The sequence below is a fragment of the Nicotiana sylvestris genome, chromosome 8, assembly GCF_000393655.2.
Source record: "Nicotiana sylvestris chromosome 8, ASM39365v2, whole genome shotgun sequence".
NCBI classification, from domain to species: Eukaryota; Viridiplantae; Streptophyta; class Magnoliopsida; order Solanales; family Solanaceae; genus Nicotiana; species Nicotiana sylvestris.
In genome coordinates, this window is record NC_091064.1 from 199,632,429 (window position 1) to 199,648,914 (window position 16,486).

Here is a 16,486-nt window from a genome sequence, read left to right on the forward strand (position 1 = left end):
TTAAGATAGGGTTGCTAGCAAGCTGTTTTGGGGTCAGTTACTGGTTGTTTTGTATTGTTGTGGGTTGACAAACTCTTTCTGGGTTTTTTGGTTGAGCGTCATTCTGGTTTAAAACTGGTTGGAGTTGGTCCTGAATTTTGCTGTTAACTGCTGTTGTGCTACTGCTACTGCTGCTGACTTCTCTTCTACTCTGTTTCTGTTCCAACTCCAGGTACACTTCCTTGATTGTCTTCTATGTAACTCCCGTGTGAAGTTGAAATGAAAGTTTCTACCAGATCTCTGCACTTTGGATGCTATCTGATATAGTTTAAAGTTGTGTAAATTGTCGCTTGGTACCAGTTGATTAAGATAGGGTTTGATTTAGTTTAAAGTTGTTTAAATTGTTTAAATCAGTTAAGTTGATGAGTGTGGAATGAAATTAGCCACTCCTAACTCAGTTTGGATATTTAGTATAGAGTTTTCGAACTATAGTAATGCTAGCTGAAATTATCCTTCAGTTTTAACTAGTTAATTTTGTTCCTATTAATTGGATTATTAAAGTCAGAAGGCGGTTAAAAATAGGAAATCACTTCAAGTTTTTGAATTCTCATGCGTATTGACAGTAAACTCGCATGAAATCTTGAATCATTCGAGCATGGATTTAGCATTCTCAACATATGTTTTCCTTCATCTTAAATGTATCCAATAGCTCATCAAAGACAAGTAGAAATAATCTCAGCTTTAATCAGAAAGGATTAGTGTTGCAACAATCTAGATAATCGAATCACGTTTCTCCTTTGTCGAAAAATGGTGAAATACCAGTAAATTGAAGTTGTCCATGAGTCCTCGAAATTCATTTTGAATGGGCTATCAAGGCTTAACGGCCTATCTCGAATGGCCTGGGACTTACGCTGGGCCAGTTTTCGGTTATGCCAATTCCATTTGTCGGGCTTATCCTTGAGCCGTGAGACACATTTGGTTTACAATTGACAAAAATGGTTAGGATCTTTCCTTATGTTTTAGAGACAAATTAATTAGAAAATCCTAGCCACTTTTAGGTTGGTCATTTAATAAAATGATGAGACGAGCCACGCCAAATAAGACGCACAAACTGCGGGGCCCTCATTAAATGTATATATATCAAAATACTCAGAATTCTGGACATGCCGTTTAGTGAATTTTACGGCCTTCCCAAAAAATAACAATACGCTAGTCGCTTTAGGCGCGCCTTTAATAATTTACTTTCTTAAATTCGGGTGCACATTTATGTGACCCAAATCCAAATACCAACAAAGTCGAAATGTATCTTTAATCACGGGTACATTGATTGTGACGTGGTTCGAGATACATTTCCACGACGTTGAAAATTCTTTAAAAATAATAATAAATAATAGAAGCGGCTGATTAGCCCTTTTAAAAATAAGGGAGGCGTGCCTCGCCGAATAAATTACAAATTGCGGGGCCCTCAATGGATAGTTATTCCAAATGCTTAGATTTCGAGACAGGCCGCATAGCGAATTTTACGGCTTTTCTCAAAATAACAAACGCGTTAGTATCTTTGGGCGCGTATTTAATAAGGTTATTTTCCTAAACTCGGGTGCACATTTATGTGACCCAAATCTAAATCTCAACGAAGTTGGAACGTGTCGATAACCACGGGTACATTGATGTGACGTGGCTCAAGATGCGTTCTCCCAACGTTACAATTCTCTGTTAAAAAATAACAATAGTAAAAGCAATAAAAGGTTTAAATTTGCCCATAGGTTCAATATGAATTAAAATCAGATAAACAAGCCGAATATGACAGTTGAGTGACCGTGCTAGAACCACGGAACTCGGGAATGCCTAACACCTTCTCCCAGGTTAATAGAATTCCTTATCCGGATTTCTGGTTCGCGAACTGTAATACAGAGTCATTCTTTTCCTTGATTCGGGATTAAATTGGTGACTTGGGACACCCTAAATCTCCCAAGTGGCGACTCTGAAACAAATAAACAAATCTCGTTTCGATTGTCCTTTAATTGGAAAAACTCCCTCCACGCCCCTTTTGCGGTGGCGCGGGCGAAAAAGGAGGTGTGACAGCTTTGGCGACTCTGCTGGGGACCGAACCCAGAATCTCTGGTTCAGGGTTCAGAATTCGAGCTTAGATAAATTTTTATATTTGGCTTTATCTGATTTTTTTTGCATATTTGGGCCTAATGTGCTAAATGCTGTTTTTACCGCTTTGATATTATCTGAACTGTATATAAACTGTGCCGAAACCCTTCTCTTCTTACCTCTGGGGAGAAGCTCGCTGGTCGAGACTCCCTATTCTGTTAGTGTCAATACCTGAAATAAGAAAGAGGTCGGACAAGTTACAAAGCCGGACGATCCCGCGGGTCCCCGGTACGTAGCCCCCTCCTCGACTCGAGTTGTCCGCTCGGGTACACAGTCTAGAACAAATACCCAGGTTATAAACCTAGAATAACTCAGCTTCATGCCGGATCCCTAGTAGGAACGTTTGTTTGCATCACGTGCATTTGACTTTGGAGGCTCAACACAGGGGTTGGGTCTGTCTAGGACAGGTGTACCAAAATGAAAAAGACCATCCTGATGCATCTTACTTGCTTCTACTTGTGCATTTATTTGCTTCGGACTTGCATGCTGACCGGCTTTTGAATATTTTGAGGAAAGAGAGATAGAGGTACGAGGGTTAAAAAGAGTTAAATCGCCTGCTTTGAAAACTAGTGTCCAAATAGTGTCGAAACTCTGCCGAATTTTTGAAAAAATGAAAAAAAAAAAAGAGAAAAAGGGGTTTTAGTTATGAAAAATAATCTTATTTGCCAATGAAAAAGAGTCTTGTTTTCAAAAGAATTTTGTTTTATCGGCCCGAACTACGCCGGTTTGATTCTCACAGGGTGTGAGATACGTAGGCAACTCTCATCGGGTCCAATCTCCCTTTTTGCAAAAATAGCCAAAAATGTCAAAATTTTAATTTTCGTCGTAAATAAGTTGGGTGATGCCGTTATTGTCAAAAAATAGCCGAATGTTCCCGAAAGGGACGCCGGAAGGCTGACTTTGCGTGAACAGCCACTTTTAGTCATTTTTGGATTTTGACCGGTTGACTCACCCAGCTTTAAAATCTTCGTTCCCGAAGTGCTGAAAAGCCGTGTGCGGAGCCGGATCTTTCTTTTAATCTGTGAAAAATTAAAAAATAGCCAATTTGATTGGGTTAAATAAATTTTATTTCTTAATTACCCTAATAAATGTGCAGGATGAGCACGATGCAAAATGAACCTTTTTCAATAATGACCAAAATCCCTTTCAAGTTGTGATTATGGTGGGATGATTTAGGTGGTGAAGGGCAAGATGATGTCAAGAAATATCTGAAAGGTCTTACGGGTTTATAGGAAATCCAGCCTCGGGGGGATATCATAAGAGCTTTGATCACTTACTGGGACCCAGCGCACAATGTCTTCCACTTCTCCGATTTTGAACTCACCCCGACTTTGGAGGAAATAGCCGGGTACATCGGAAATGATGAAGTTCCGTTGAGGCAAAAATACATGGTTGCTCCAAGAGCTATCACTGTGCATCGTTTCTTAGATTCGTTATAAATACCTAGGACGGTCCACAACCCAGATTTGGCCGCAGGTTTTTGTAATCCGCGCTTCATATACGACAGATACGGTCATGTCGGGGGATTCAACAACCCGGACAACAAGTTATGCAACAAGGGTAACCGTCAGAAGTGGGACGAGCATAGACGAGTGGCTTTTATGGTAACCTTTTTGGGCCTTTTGGTATTCCCAAGGAAAGACAGAAACATTGATCTGAAAACAGCTAGGGTTGTCAGTACTTTGCTCATTCAAGACAAAAGCACTCTTGCGCCTATGATAGTATCTGATATCTTCAGAGCTCTCACGGCCTGCAAAGCCAGAGGGAGTTTCTTCGAGGGGTGTAACTTGTTGCTACAAATATGGATGACTGAGCATCTCTGTCACCGTTCCCAGCTCTTGAGTTATGGTTCCTTAAAGAAAACTTGCATAGAAGAGTTCTACACAAGAATCCAGGGGGCCAGTCTACCCGAGGGAGTTACATCATGGACATTATTCTTTCGGACCCTTACTGCCAGCCAAATACAGTGGACACTAGGATGGTTGCCCGTGGATGAGGTCATCCATATGCCGACAGCTAGGGCCCACTTTCAATTGATGGGGCTCAAAAGCATTCAGCCTTATGTGCCATATCGGGTCTTGAGACAACTCGGGATGTGCCAAATAGTACCTCAGGAAGAAGATCTTAGTGCTCAAGTAATCGAGATTAGCCCTGACGGACAATTCCCTGAAGCAAGAGTTCGTCAGATCTGGAGTGAATGCCAATATTTAAAAGCAGATACTTGCGTGCAGGATCAGGCCAAAGGCGAAGTGGCGCCAGGATACCTTGCTTGGTACACGAGAGAACTTGAGCACGAAAGGCCAACCAAAAAACCTCACATTCAAGAGTTCGTTGAGGCGTCACAAGAACCGTGGGACTGGTTGGCCAAAGAGCGCAAATACCGGGCCGAGGTAGGCAAGCTGAAACAACAGATCAAGGATCTGAAATTTGAGAACAAGGTGCAAGTTGATGCCGATGAGGGAGAGAAGAACATGTTAGCCCAAGCAAATGAGGCTCTCAAGGCTCAGATCCGACAAATGAGGATAGATGCTGACAATCAGCAAAGGAGTCGGTCGGATGAAAGATTGATTTACGGACTAAAAAAGGAAATCAGTGAGTGCCAGGATGATTTGAAGAAATCTGAGGGTACCATAGCACAACTCCAGGTACAATGGGCAAAGAGAACGAAAGAGCGCACACAGTACCTATAATAGGCAAGGAAAGATTATGAAAAAACAGTTGTCGGTCTAAAAAGGAAGGTGGCCACCCTAGAGAGCAAAGCGGCTAAACAAGCCAAGGCTTTTGAAACCTAGAGTAAACATTGTTGTAATCTGATGGCCTTAATGGAAGGCGAAATACAGCAGTTACGGAAACAACATCCGCATGATTCTCGGGCTTTGAAGGTTAGAAGGGATCATATAGAATGCCTACACTTAGAGAAATATCAAACCAGAAACAAGATTCTGACTATTGCTCGTGTTATCACCAGGAAATGTCGAGAGTGTGAAGAAATGACCCTCAAGCGGACAATGTACGAGTTGGAGCAACTTGAAAGGGATCTCGCACCTAAGCCCGCGGCAAGGCCGAACGATGCCTCGCGGGCACCAACTTTTGGAGCCTTAATGTATTTATAGTTCGAGTCAGTGTTTTGTTTTAGAGTCTGTTGTCTGTCTGTATATTCTCTTTTCATCAAAACATGTTAGTACTTTTTATTTATTTATTTGGTTTTACCCTAGGTTTGTTCTTTCCAAAAAAATGTTTAGTTTGTATTATAATGTTTCAGTAAAGAAAATGGAAGATTCCCAAAATTTGCTTTCACAGTTATATGGCAGAACTACGCCCGGTCTGATTCATGCGGGGACATGATACGTAGGCAATCCATATAAGATTCGACCACCCCGAGAAAAAAAAGAGAAAAAAAAAAGAGAAGAAGCAAAGTGAGTAAAAGAAATAAAGTAAGCCGGAATGACGCATGCGGTCGAAACAAAGACATGATAGAAATGGTTATACTGCTTAGGAACATTGCACCCCAACGTGAAATTGCAATATGTGTTAAGCTCTAACGCTAACAAGTTTGTTGTTTCCAGTTTCGAAACAGTTAGCTCGTTAGAACGTTCTGGCAGAGTACCATTACCACACAAAATCTAAAGGGCCCATTCTGAAAAGTATGTCTGGTTCGGACAAAAGTGTTGAGGAGGAAAAGACAGAGATGCAAGTAATGAAAGAAGAGGTAGATAGGTTGAGACAAGAGATAACGGGGATGCACCTAGCCTGGGCTAGGGGACAAACGTCACCAACCCTTCCCCCTACTCCTACCCTCTTACCGGCTCGGACTCCGGAACACCCTCCCACTGGTCCCATCAACGAGCTTCCCCATTGCCCAATACTATCAAGGGGAAACTTCCTATAATCCCCAAGCTCCACCACCCAAACAAAACCCTCCTCCGCCAATCGTCCCTGTCTTCGGGGCACCTCCACTAGCCACACTACAAAGATCCTCTAGCGAGCCGTTGTTTCAGGCTCACGATAACCAGCATTATCCCCCTGAACCAACCTTTAAAGCACCCGAGCCATACACTTACACCCCTCACCTCCAACTCCCGGCAGAAACTGAGAGGCCGGCTAAGAATCCGAGCAGGATGAAGTGCTTCGTAAAATGAAAAGCCTGGACCAATCTTTCAGGAGTATGCATGGATTGGGCAGCCAAGTTTGTGTGGCCTACAAAGATCTGTGTCCTTTCCCCGATGTTCAATTGCCGGCAGGTTTTAAGATGCCCAAGTTTGATCTATACGAGGGACGTGGTGATCCCATGGCACATCTACGAGGTTTCTGTAGTAAGATGAGAGGAGCAGGTGGAAAGGATGAGCTCCTGATAGCTTATTTTGGTCAAAGTTTAAGCGGGTCTACACTCGAATGGTACACGAGGCAGGATCCTAGCAGGTGGTATACCTGGGACGATCTAGCACAAGCATTTTCAGGTCACTTCCAGTATAACCTTGAGATCGTCCCGGACCGTCTCACACTGTTAAAACTTGAGAAAAAGCCTGGATAGAGCTTCAGGGAATTCGGATTCCGTTGGAGGGAACAAGTAGCAAGAGTCGATCCGCCAATGAGGGAAGGTGAAATGGTGGACTACTTCTTACAAACTTTGGAGCCAACTTACTTTGGTCACTTGGTAAATCTTTTAATGAAGTAGTAAAAATGGGAGGCATGGTTGAAGAGGGACTTAGGTCCAACAAGATAATGAGTTATTCGGCAATCAAGGCCACAACTCAGGCTATCCAAAGCGGCACGGGGGGTGCGCTCGGGAAAAAGAAGAGAGAGGAGGTCGCAACAGTCGAAACAGGTACTTGGTCCAAATCAAAAGGTCCTTCTCCTTGCTACCAACCCAGACCCCATTACCCAAATTATCCACCCACTCCATACAACCCTTCACAACCCTATTATCCACCACAAGAGCCATATTTCTCCGTCCATCATGCCCAAACTTACACCCAGTCTCCGGCTCTCCCGCAATGGCATGCGCCGACTCCCCAACATACATATCCACCTCCCCAACACACATATCCACCTCCACAAAACACATATCTACTACCAAGGGCCTACAGGAATCCTTCAGGGCCAAGCTTCCGCGGAAATCAGGCTTTCAGGAACGAAAGGATGCAGAGGCCGAGAACATTCACTCCGTTGGGAGAAACCTATACTACTATGTTCCACAAGTTGAGGCAGATAGGCTTATTAAGTCCTGTTGAACCCAAATTGCCAAATCCCCTTCCCAGAAATCTAGACCACTCAGTGAGCTGCGAATATTGTTCGGGGGCTCCCGGGCATGATACTAAGAAGTGTTGGAAGTTGAAGACTGTCATACATGATCTTATTGACACAAATAGGATCGAGGTTCAGGCACCAAAGGCACCCAACATCAATGAAAACCCGTTACCGGTGCACCATGTGGCCCACATGATCGAACTAGTGCACAAAGGAGGGAAACCCAAAAAGCCCTCACAAACGGTAATGATGATTCGTGCCAGCCCAAACGAAAAATCGACCAGTGAAAGGGCAGTGGTACAGTTGGGAAAGGTAGATTACAAGCCATTTGTGGTAGTGGGGAAAAGTTCGTCTGTTGTTGCGAAGAAGCCAGAGTCAGTCAGGGTAGTGCTGCCGGGAGTATCAAGCACACTAGTGTTGGTAGTGAAGGGGGCCCGTATAGAACCAGTTGTTATCAGGCCAGTAATGCAGTTGCCGATAACAAGTGAGAAAGCTGTGCCATGGAGCTACAGTCAAGTGACAGTGATGCATAAGGGGAAGGAAGTTGTGGAAGAAATATGCGAGGCCCAGGGATTAACCCGTTCAGGAAGGTGTTTTGCTCCTATGGAATTGAGAAGGGCCAATCCCGTAACAATAAAGAAGCCAGTGATGGAAGAAGAAGCAGATGAGTTTTTGAAGAAGATGAAGGCCCAGGACTACTCAATTATAGAGCAGTTAAGGAAGACCCCGGCCTAGATTTCGTTGCTATCCTTGTTGATCCATTCAAGCGATCATTGTCAGGCATTAATGAAGATTCTAAATGAAGCCCATGTCCCGGACAAGCTCTCAGTGAACCATTTGGAGAAAATAACGCACAAGATCTTCGAGGTAAACCGAGTGACATTCTTTGACGATGAGTTACCGGTAGAGGGCACAGAACACAACAAAGCACTCTACCTGACTATGAAATGCGAAGACTCGGTGGTCACTCGAGTACTAATTGATAATGGATCAAGTGCCAATATCTGTCCTTTGGCCACTCTGTACAAACTAAAGGTTGCTGATGATAGGATCCACAAGAACAACGTCTGCGTCCGAGGTTTTAATGGGAGTGGTACTGACACAGTGGGTGATATCGTACTAGAATTAACCATTGGTCTAGTCAAGTTCACCATGGAATTTCAAGTGATAGATGTGGCGGTGTCGTATAATCTTCTGTTGGGACGACCCTGGATCCACGCAGCTAAAGCAGTGCCTTCTACACTACACCAGATGGTCAAATTTGAATGGGATAGACAAGAGATTGTGGTGCACGGGGATGACGGTACACATACTATCAGTGTTGTTATTGTGCCTCTCATAGAAACCGACGATGATAAGGGCCCATGGGTTTATCAGGTTTTTGACACAGTCTCAGTAGACAAAATTCCTGAAGGTGGGGGCCTTCCACTTCCCAGAATCACAGCTGCAACTTTCATGATAGCCTCAGAGATGTTGAACAGCGGGTTTGTACCAGGAAAAGGTTTGGGGATTGATCTGCAGGGAATGGTCCAGCCAGTTTCTTTGCCCAAGAACCTGGATACTTTTGGGTTAGGATTCAAGCCTACCGCAGTGGATGTAAAGCGGGCCCGAAAGTTGAAAAAAAGAATCTGGGTCCTTCCTAAGCCAATCCCGCGCCTATCCAGATCATTTGTCAGAGCAGGTTTCAGAAAGTTGTCGGCCCCGAAAGTTCTCGGGCCACTGATCGAGCCAAATGGAGATTTGGATGAGGGCTTTGAAAGACGGTTCGCCGATGTCAACATGATAGAAGCTGGAGAGGGTTCTAGTAAGGCAGACATACAGTTTGTGGGGCCTAGGACCATTGTCAACAATTGGACGGCTACTCCTCTTCCCACCCGGAGGGAGTCTTGGTAGTAGGCTCTGGATTTTTTCTTTCTTGTTTTCTGGATTATTCCAGAGTTGTAATCCAGTTTCTTGTTTTATTTTGTTTGTATTCGGCAAAGTGTGATACTCTATTACCCCGTATTTTAATAAAAACTTTTTATTTTTGTTTTAACTTTGTTTTCTTCTTTTCTCTTTCTGAACAGTTCTTTTCATACTGGTTATAATGACATGGCATGCACAACGGATCTTCAAGTTAGTCTAAAAAATCAATCTAATTCCGAACTAATTGTACAAGAGGTCGATTATGATGATGAATCGGAATACGATGAGGACGAAGCCTTTGAAGAGATAAACAGAGAATTAAGCCAGTTTGAAGAAAAACCCAAGCCCAACCTAAATGACACAGAAGCCATCAATTTAGGGGATGCAGATGATATCCGAGAAACTAAAGTAAGCATCCACGTTGCACCAAATATCAGGGAAGGCTTAATCAAAGCACTTATTGAGCTCAAAGATGTTTTTGCATGGTCATATGATGACATGCCGGGGTTAAGCACGGATTTAGTGGTTCATAAATTGCCCACTGACCCAGCATGCCCTCCCGTCAAGCAGAAATTGAGGAAGTTTAAAACAGACACGAGTGTGAAGATTAAAGAAGAAGTAACCAAGCAGCTGCAAGCAAAGGTTATTCGTGTCACTCGATATCCTGATTGGTTGGATAATGTGGTGTCGGTGCCAAAGAAAGATGGGAAGATCAGGGTGTGTGTTGATTACTGCAATCTGAATAGGGCAAGCCCAAAGGACAACTTTCCTTTACCCAATATCCATATCTTGATCGACAATTGTGCCGGACGTGAGGTCGAATCTTTTTTAGATTGCTATGTTGGGTATCATCAGATTCTGATGGATGAAGAAGATGCGGAAAAGACGGTATTCATTACACCGTGGGGAACTTATTGCTACCGGGTAATGCCATTTGGTTTGAAGAATGCTGGGGCAACGTACATGAGAGCAATGACTACTGTGTTTCATGACATGATCTACAAAGAAATTGAGGTGTACGTGGACGATATGATCATAAAATCCAAGCATCAGGAAAACCACGTAGCAGACTTGAGGAAGTTTTTTCAAAGGCTTCGAAAGTACAATATTAAGCTCAACCCGACCAAATGTGCATTTGGAGTTCCATCTGGAAAGTTGTTGGGATTCATCGTTAGTCGGCGAGGTATTGAGTTGGACCCGTCAAAGATCAGATCTATCGAAGATTTGCCACCGCCGAAGAACAAGACAGAAGTAATGAGTCTGTTGGGAAGGTTGAACTACATCAGCAGATTTATTGCTCAACTTACAGCAACTTGTGAACCCATTTTTCGGCTACTGAAGAAAGATGATGCGATAGAATGGACGGCAGAATGTCAGGAGGCATTTGACCAGATCAAAGGATATTTATCAAATCCACCTGTGTTGGTTCCACCTGAGCCGAGGAAACCGTTAATTCTTTATCTAACGGTCCTGGAGAATTCGTTTGGCTGTGTGTTGGGGAAACACGACATTACAGGAAGGAAGGAGCAAGTCATATATTATCTCAGCAAGAAGTTTACAACATATGAGGTTAAGTACACTCAACTCGAGAAGACATGTTGTGCCCTAACTTGGGTGGCCCAGAAATTGAAGCATTATTTGTCATCATATACTACTTATCTCATTTCACGCTTGGATCCACTAAAATATATTTTCCAGAAGCCTATGCCCACAGGGAGGTTAGCGAAATGGAAAATATTACTCACAGAGTTTGACATCGTCTATGTGACGAGGACGACCATGAAAGCCCAAGCACTGGCCGATCACTTGGCTGAGAATCCTGTTGATGAAAAATACGAGCCGTTAAAGACGTATTTTCCTGACGAGGAAGTAATGCATATAGATGAGTTGGAATTACCTGAGGAACCAGGTTGGAAGCTTTTCTTTGATGGACTGCAAATGCGAAAGGAGTTAGAATAGGAGCGGTACTTATTTCTGAAACAGGCCGTCATCATCCTGTTACAGCTCAGCTGCATTTCTATTGTACCAACTACATGGCTGAGTATGAGGCATGTATTTTGGGTATGCGACTAGCTGCAGACATGGATGTCCAGGACGTTTTGGTCTTGGGAGACTTGGACCTCCTGGTGCATCAGATTCAGGGTGAATGGGAAACACAGGATTTGAAGCTCATACCATATCGACAATGTTTGCATGATCTGAGTAAGAGATTTCGATCAGTGGAGTTCAGACACATCCCAAGAGTTCACAATGAGGTTGCCGATGCATTGGCCACTTTAGCATCGATGTTGCACCACCCAAACAAAATTCAATGTGACCTGTTGCACATCCAGGTTCGTGATCAGCATGCTTATTGCAACATGATAGAGGAAGAAGTGGATGGCGAGCCATGGTTTTATGACGTCAAGGAGTACCTCAGGATGGGGATATACCCGGAGTAGGCCACCGGAGATCAAAAAAGAGCCATTCGGCGATTGTCAAGTGGATTCTTCCTCAGTGGAGGAGTGTTGTACAAAAGAACCCCAGATTTGGGATTGCTGAGATGTATAGATGCCAGTCAAGCCACGTCAGTTATGACAGAGGTACATGCTGGAGTTTGTGGGCCACATATGAGCGGATATGTATTGGCGAAGAAGATTCTTCGAGCAAGGTATTATTGGCTCACTATGGAGCGTGATTGTATCAATTTCGTGCGGAAATGCCATCAATGTCAGATACACGGAAATTTGATTCATTCTCCGCCGACAGAATTGCATACAATGTCAGCGCCATGGCCATTTGTTGCATGGCGCATGGATGTCATTGGACCTATTGAGCCGGCAGCTACCAACGGTCATAGGTTCATTCTGGTGACCATCGACTATTTTACTAAGTGGGTTGAAGCTAAAACTTTCAAGTTGGTAACCAAGAAGGCAGTAGTGGATTTTGTTCACTCCCATATCATCTGTAGATTTGGGGTCCCAAAAGTGATCATCACGGATAATGGTGCTAATCTTAATAGCAATTTGATGAAAGAGGTATGTCAACAGTTTAAGATTACACACCGTAATTCCACACCATATCGTCCCAAGGCGAATGGAGCAGTTGAAGCAGCCAACAAAAACATAAAGAAGACACTGAGGAAGATGATAGAAGGGTCCAGACAATGGCATGAGAAATTACCATTTGCATTGTTGGGTTATCGCACTACTGTTCGGACTTCAGTAGGTTCAACTCCTTATTTGTTGGTATATGGAACTGAAGCAGTAATATCGGCGGAAGTTGAAATTCCATCCTTTCGGATTGTCGCTGAGGCTGAGATTGATGATGACGAGTGGGTCAAAGCCCGGTTGGAGCAGTTGAACTTGATCGATGAAAAGAGATTGGCAGCTGTGTGTCATGGCCAGTTATATCAAAAGAGAATGGCAAGAGCATACAACAAAAATGTACGTCCCCGGAAGTTTGAAGTGGGCCAGCAAGTGTTGAAATGCATCCTCCTACATTAGGCTGAGGCAAAGGGCAAGTTCGCCCCGAATTGGCAAGGGCCATTCATTGTAACCAGAGTGTTGTCCAATGACGCTTTATGTTTAACAGATATCGAAGGGAAATGCGTCAACATGGCTATAAATTCTGACACAGTTAAGAGATATTATGTATGATTTCTTTTAATTGTAATCGTTGTTTGTTTGTACTCGACATTTATCGGAGAATGAAATGACGGAGGCAATTCTTTCTTCTATCCAAACACTTTAACCTTTGCTTCCCCTTTTGAGCCTTATTTATTCTTTCATACCCCTATATTGGAATCAGTAATTAAAATGAAAGAAAAAGAGAAGAGAAAATAATGATAATAAAGACAAAAGAAAGTCACAAGAAAAATAAAGGTTTAGGAACTATGTTTGACCTGATTCCTCAAAGAAGGATACGTAGGCGCCTCGCGGCTCGGTCATAGCGTAACAAAAATAAAAATCCCCAAGTAAGAAAAACTGGGGCACAAGTTGTGTTTGTAATTTTGGAAAGAAAGTTTGATTCCAAGAGTTGTACTGTTTTACCCATCAAAATTATTTTGAACTTTTGATACCCTTTTTCCTTTTGGTCATACACAAAAATCCATATTAATGTCCAAAAAGGACCTCCCGATCAGTATTCGAGAAGTGCCGAGTCATGCATAACACTCTGATCCCCAGCAGAGAAGAGGATCATAAACTGGAAATAAATTGATGACCGAAAAGAATCCCCAGCAGAGAGAGTCATATCGGCAGCACTCCAATCCCCAGCTGAAAAAATAAAATGAAATGAGAGAGTATTATCGGTGAAAACCTTCACAGGCACCATAAGACGACGCGAGTTGAGAGAAATGAGAGAGTTTTATTAGTGAAAACCCCTCGAAGGGCACTATGAGGCGACAAGACGAGATTGGCGGAAAGGATCCACATTTGGCAAAGAGTTGAGTGCCTGTTTATCCCCAGCAACATGGGGCCGTCCGAAGGGTTGATTGATACAAATAGACTGGGTTGATTAATCCGGAATGCGCGACATGATCGTTGGAATCGGTTATATCATTCAGATAAGTTCTTTTCTTTCCTTTTCCCCAGCATTTGTTCAGAAAGACTTCTTTTTCTATTTTTTTTGAAATCATCACTTTTTCATTTTTGGTTTAAAGACTTTACCTCTCCAGCAATTTGTTTTTGGAAAATTTTCAGAGCTTACTACCAATTGCCAAAATGGTGCAAAACAAAATGCAAATAGGACAGGCCAAAGATAAGGCGACAAAGCGAAAAGAGGTTGGTCTCAAGACCAAATGATGAATGGGTCTAGATCCCAAGAGGACCAAATTTCCAGGGGAAGTTGGAGAAAACGGAAAAGCAACAGTTAAAAGGTTATGAGAATCCCCAGCAGATTTGCAAGACACAGGAACAACTCCGACAGATTCTCGATCAAGCTCCACAATGGTCGGACAACACAGAGCGGGGAAGGAAGAGAAAAGAAGAACCATCCCCAGCAGGAATATCAGCCCCAACAAAAAAAAAATCATCCCCAGCAAGTTTTATAGCAAAGCAAGGAAGAGAAAAGAAAAACCATCCCCAGCAGAAATGGCACGACAACTCGCCCCATTTTAAACTAACAAATCTTTCTTTGATTTGAAGCAGGGAAAGGAAATATTACTGATAGCAGAAAGACAGGGTCACAAAGAAGATTATCAAACTGGGGCATAAAATTTTCGTTCATTTCGAAAATTTTCGAGAAGTCTAACACAAGTTTGGTGAAAAGCGATATCCCCAGCAGTTTTTCGGGAGAAGGCAAAACAAGCTTTAAAGAAAGCAATGTCAGGAGGTATATAACACGAGTTTTAAAGGAGGTAGTCTTCGAAGGAAGAATATAAATAGAGAAAGCAATTTTTTAAGAGAAAAAAGAAAAAGAGGAAGACCAGCTTTGCAAAAGGAAACGATTTGCAGAGGAATGAAACATCAGTCTTAAGGGAAGTAGTCTTTGAAGGAGTAAGATAACATCTTTTTGAGAAATGTTATCCCCAACAGTTCGCATAGAAGACAATACAAGTTTTGAGGGAAGTAGTTTTGAAGAAAGATAATTCAGGACAGAAGGAAAAGGGTTGATAGCATCCCCAGCAGGAGTAACGCAACCAAACACCATGTTTAAACTCACAAGTTTCCTTTGTTTGAAACAGGGATGGAAGCTATGTTCATATCAAAGCTTGGAAGGGTGAACTTTTCAGGTGTAATGCCCCAATTCTGCTTACGCAAAAGGCTATTTGAGAAGATCACACGTCACCACTAGGAAAAACATTTCCTAGTCTAGGTCTTTCAGGTTTATTTTTGCCCATAGGAGATGCAGTTCCTCCCAAGTTTATTTTACCCATAGGAGACGCATTTCCTCCTAAGTTTATTTTTACCCATAAGAGACGCACTTCCTCCTAAGTTTATTTTTACCCATAGGAGACGCATTTCCTCCTAAGTTTATTTTTACTCATAGCAGACGCAGTTCCTCCAAAGTTTATTTTACCCATAGGAGACGTATTTCCTCCTAAATTTATTTTTGCCCATAAGAGACACAGTTCCTCCTAAGTTTATTTTACCCATAGGAGACGCATTTCCTCCTAAGGTGGTTTTTACCCATAGGAGACACACTTCCTCCTAAGTTTATTTTTACCCATAGGAGACGCATTTCCTCCTAAGTTTATTTTTACCCATAGGAGAGGCACTCCCTCCTAAGTTTATTTTTACCCATAGGAGACGCAGTTCCTCCTAAGTTTATTTTACCCATAGGAGACGCAGTTCCTCCTAAGTTTATTTTACCCATAGGAGACACATTTCCTCCTAAGTTTATTTTACCCATAGGAGACGCACTTCCTCCGAAGTTTATTTTACCCATAGGAGATGCACTTCCTCCTAAGTTTATTTTACCCATAGGAGACGCATTTCCTCCTAAGTTTATTTTTACCCATAGGAGACGCATTTTCTCCTAAGTTTATTTTTGCCCATAGGAGACGCATTTCCTCATAAGTTTATTTTTGCCCATAGGAGACGCATTTCCTCCTAAGTTTATTTTTGCCCATAGGAGACGCATTCCCTCCTAAGTTTATTTTTGTCCATAGGAGACGCATTCCCTCCTAAGTTTATTTTACCCATAGGAGAGGCACTCTCTCATAAGTTTATTTTTACCCATAGGAGACACAGTTCCTCCCAAGTTTATTTTGCCCATAGGAGACGCATTCTCTCCTAAGTTTATTTTTACCCATAGGAGACACAGTTCCTCCTAAGTTTATTTTACCCATAGGAGAGGCACTCCCTCCTAAGTTTATTTTTACCCATAGGAGATGCAGTTCCTCCTAAGTTTATTTTACCCATAGGAGACGCAGTTCCTCTTAAGTTTATTTTACCCATATGAGACACATTTCCTCCTAAGTTTATTTTACCCATAGGAGACGCACTTCCTCCTAAGTTTATTTTACCCATAGGAGACGCATTTCCTCCTAAGTTTATTTTTACCCATAGGAGACATACTTCCTCCTACGTTTATTTTTACCCATAGGTGACACATTTCCTCCTAAGTTATTTTTACCCATAGGAGACGCATTTCCTCCTAAGTTTATTTTTACCCATAGGAGACGCAGTTCCTCCTAAGTTTATTTTTGCCCATAGGAGACGCATTTCCTCCTAAGTTTATTTTTACCCATAGGAGACGCAGTTCCTCCTAAGTT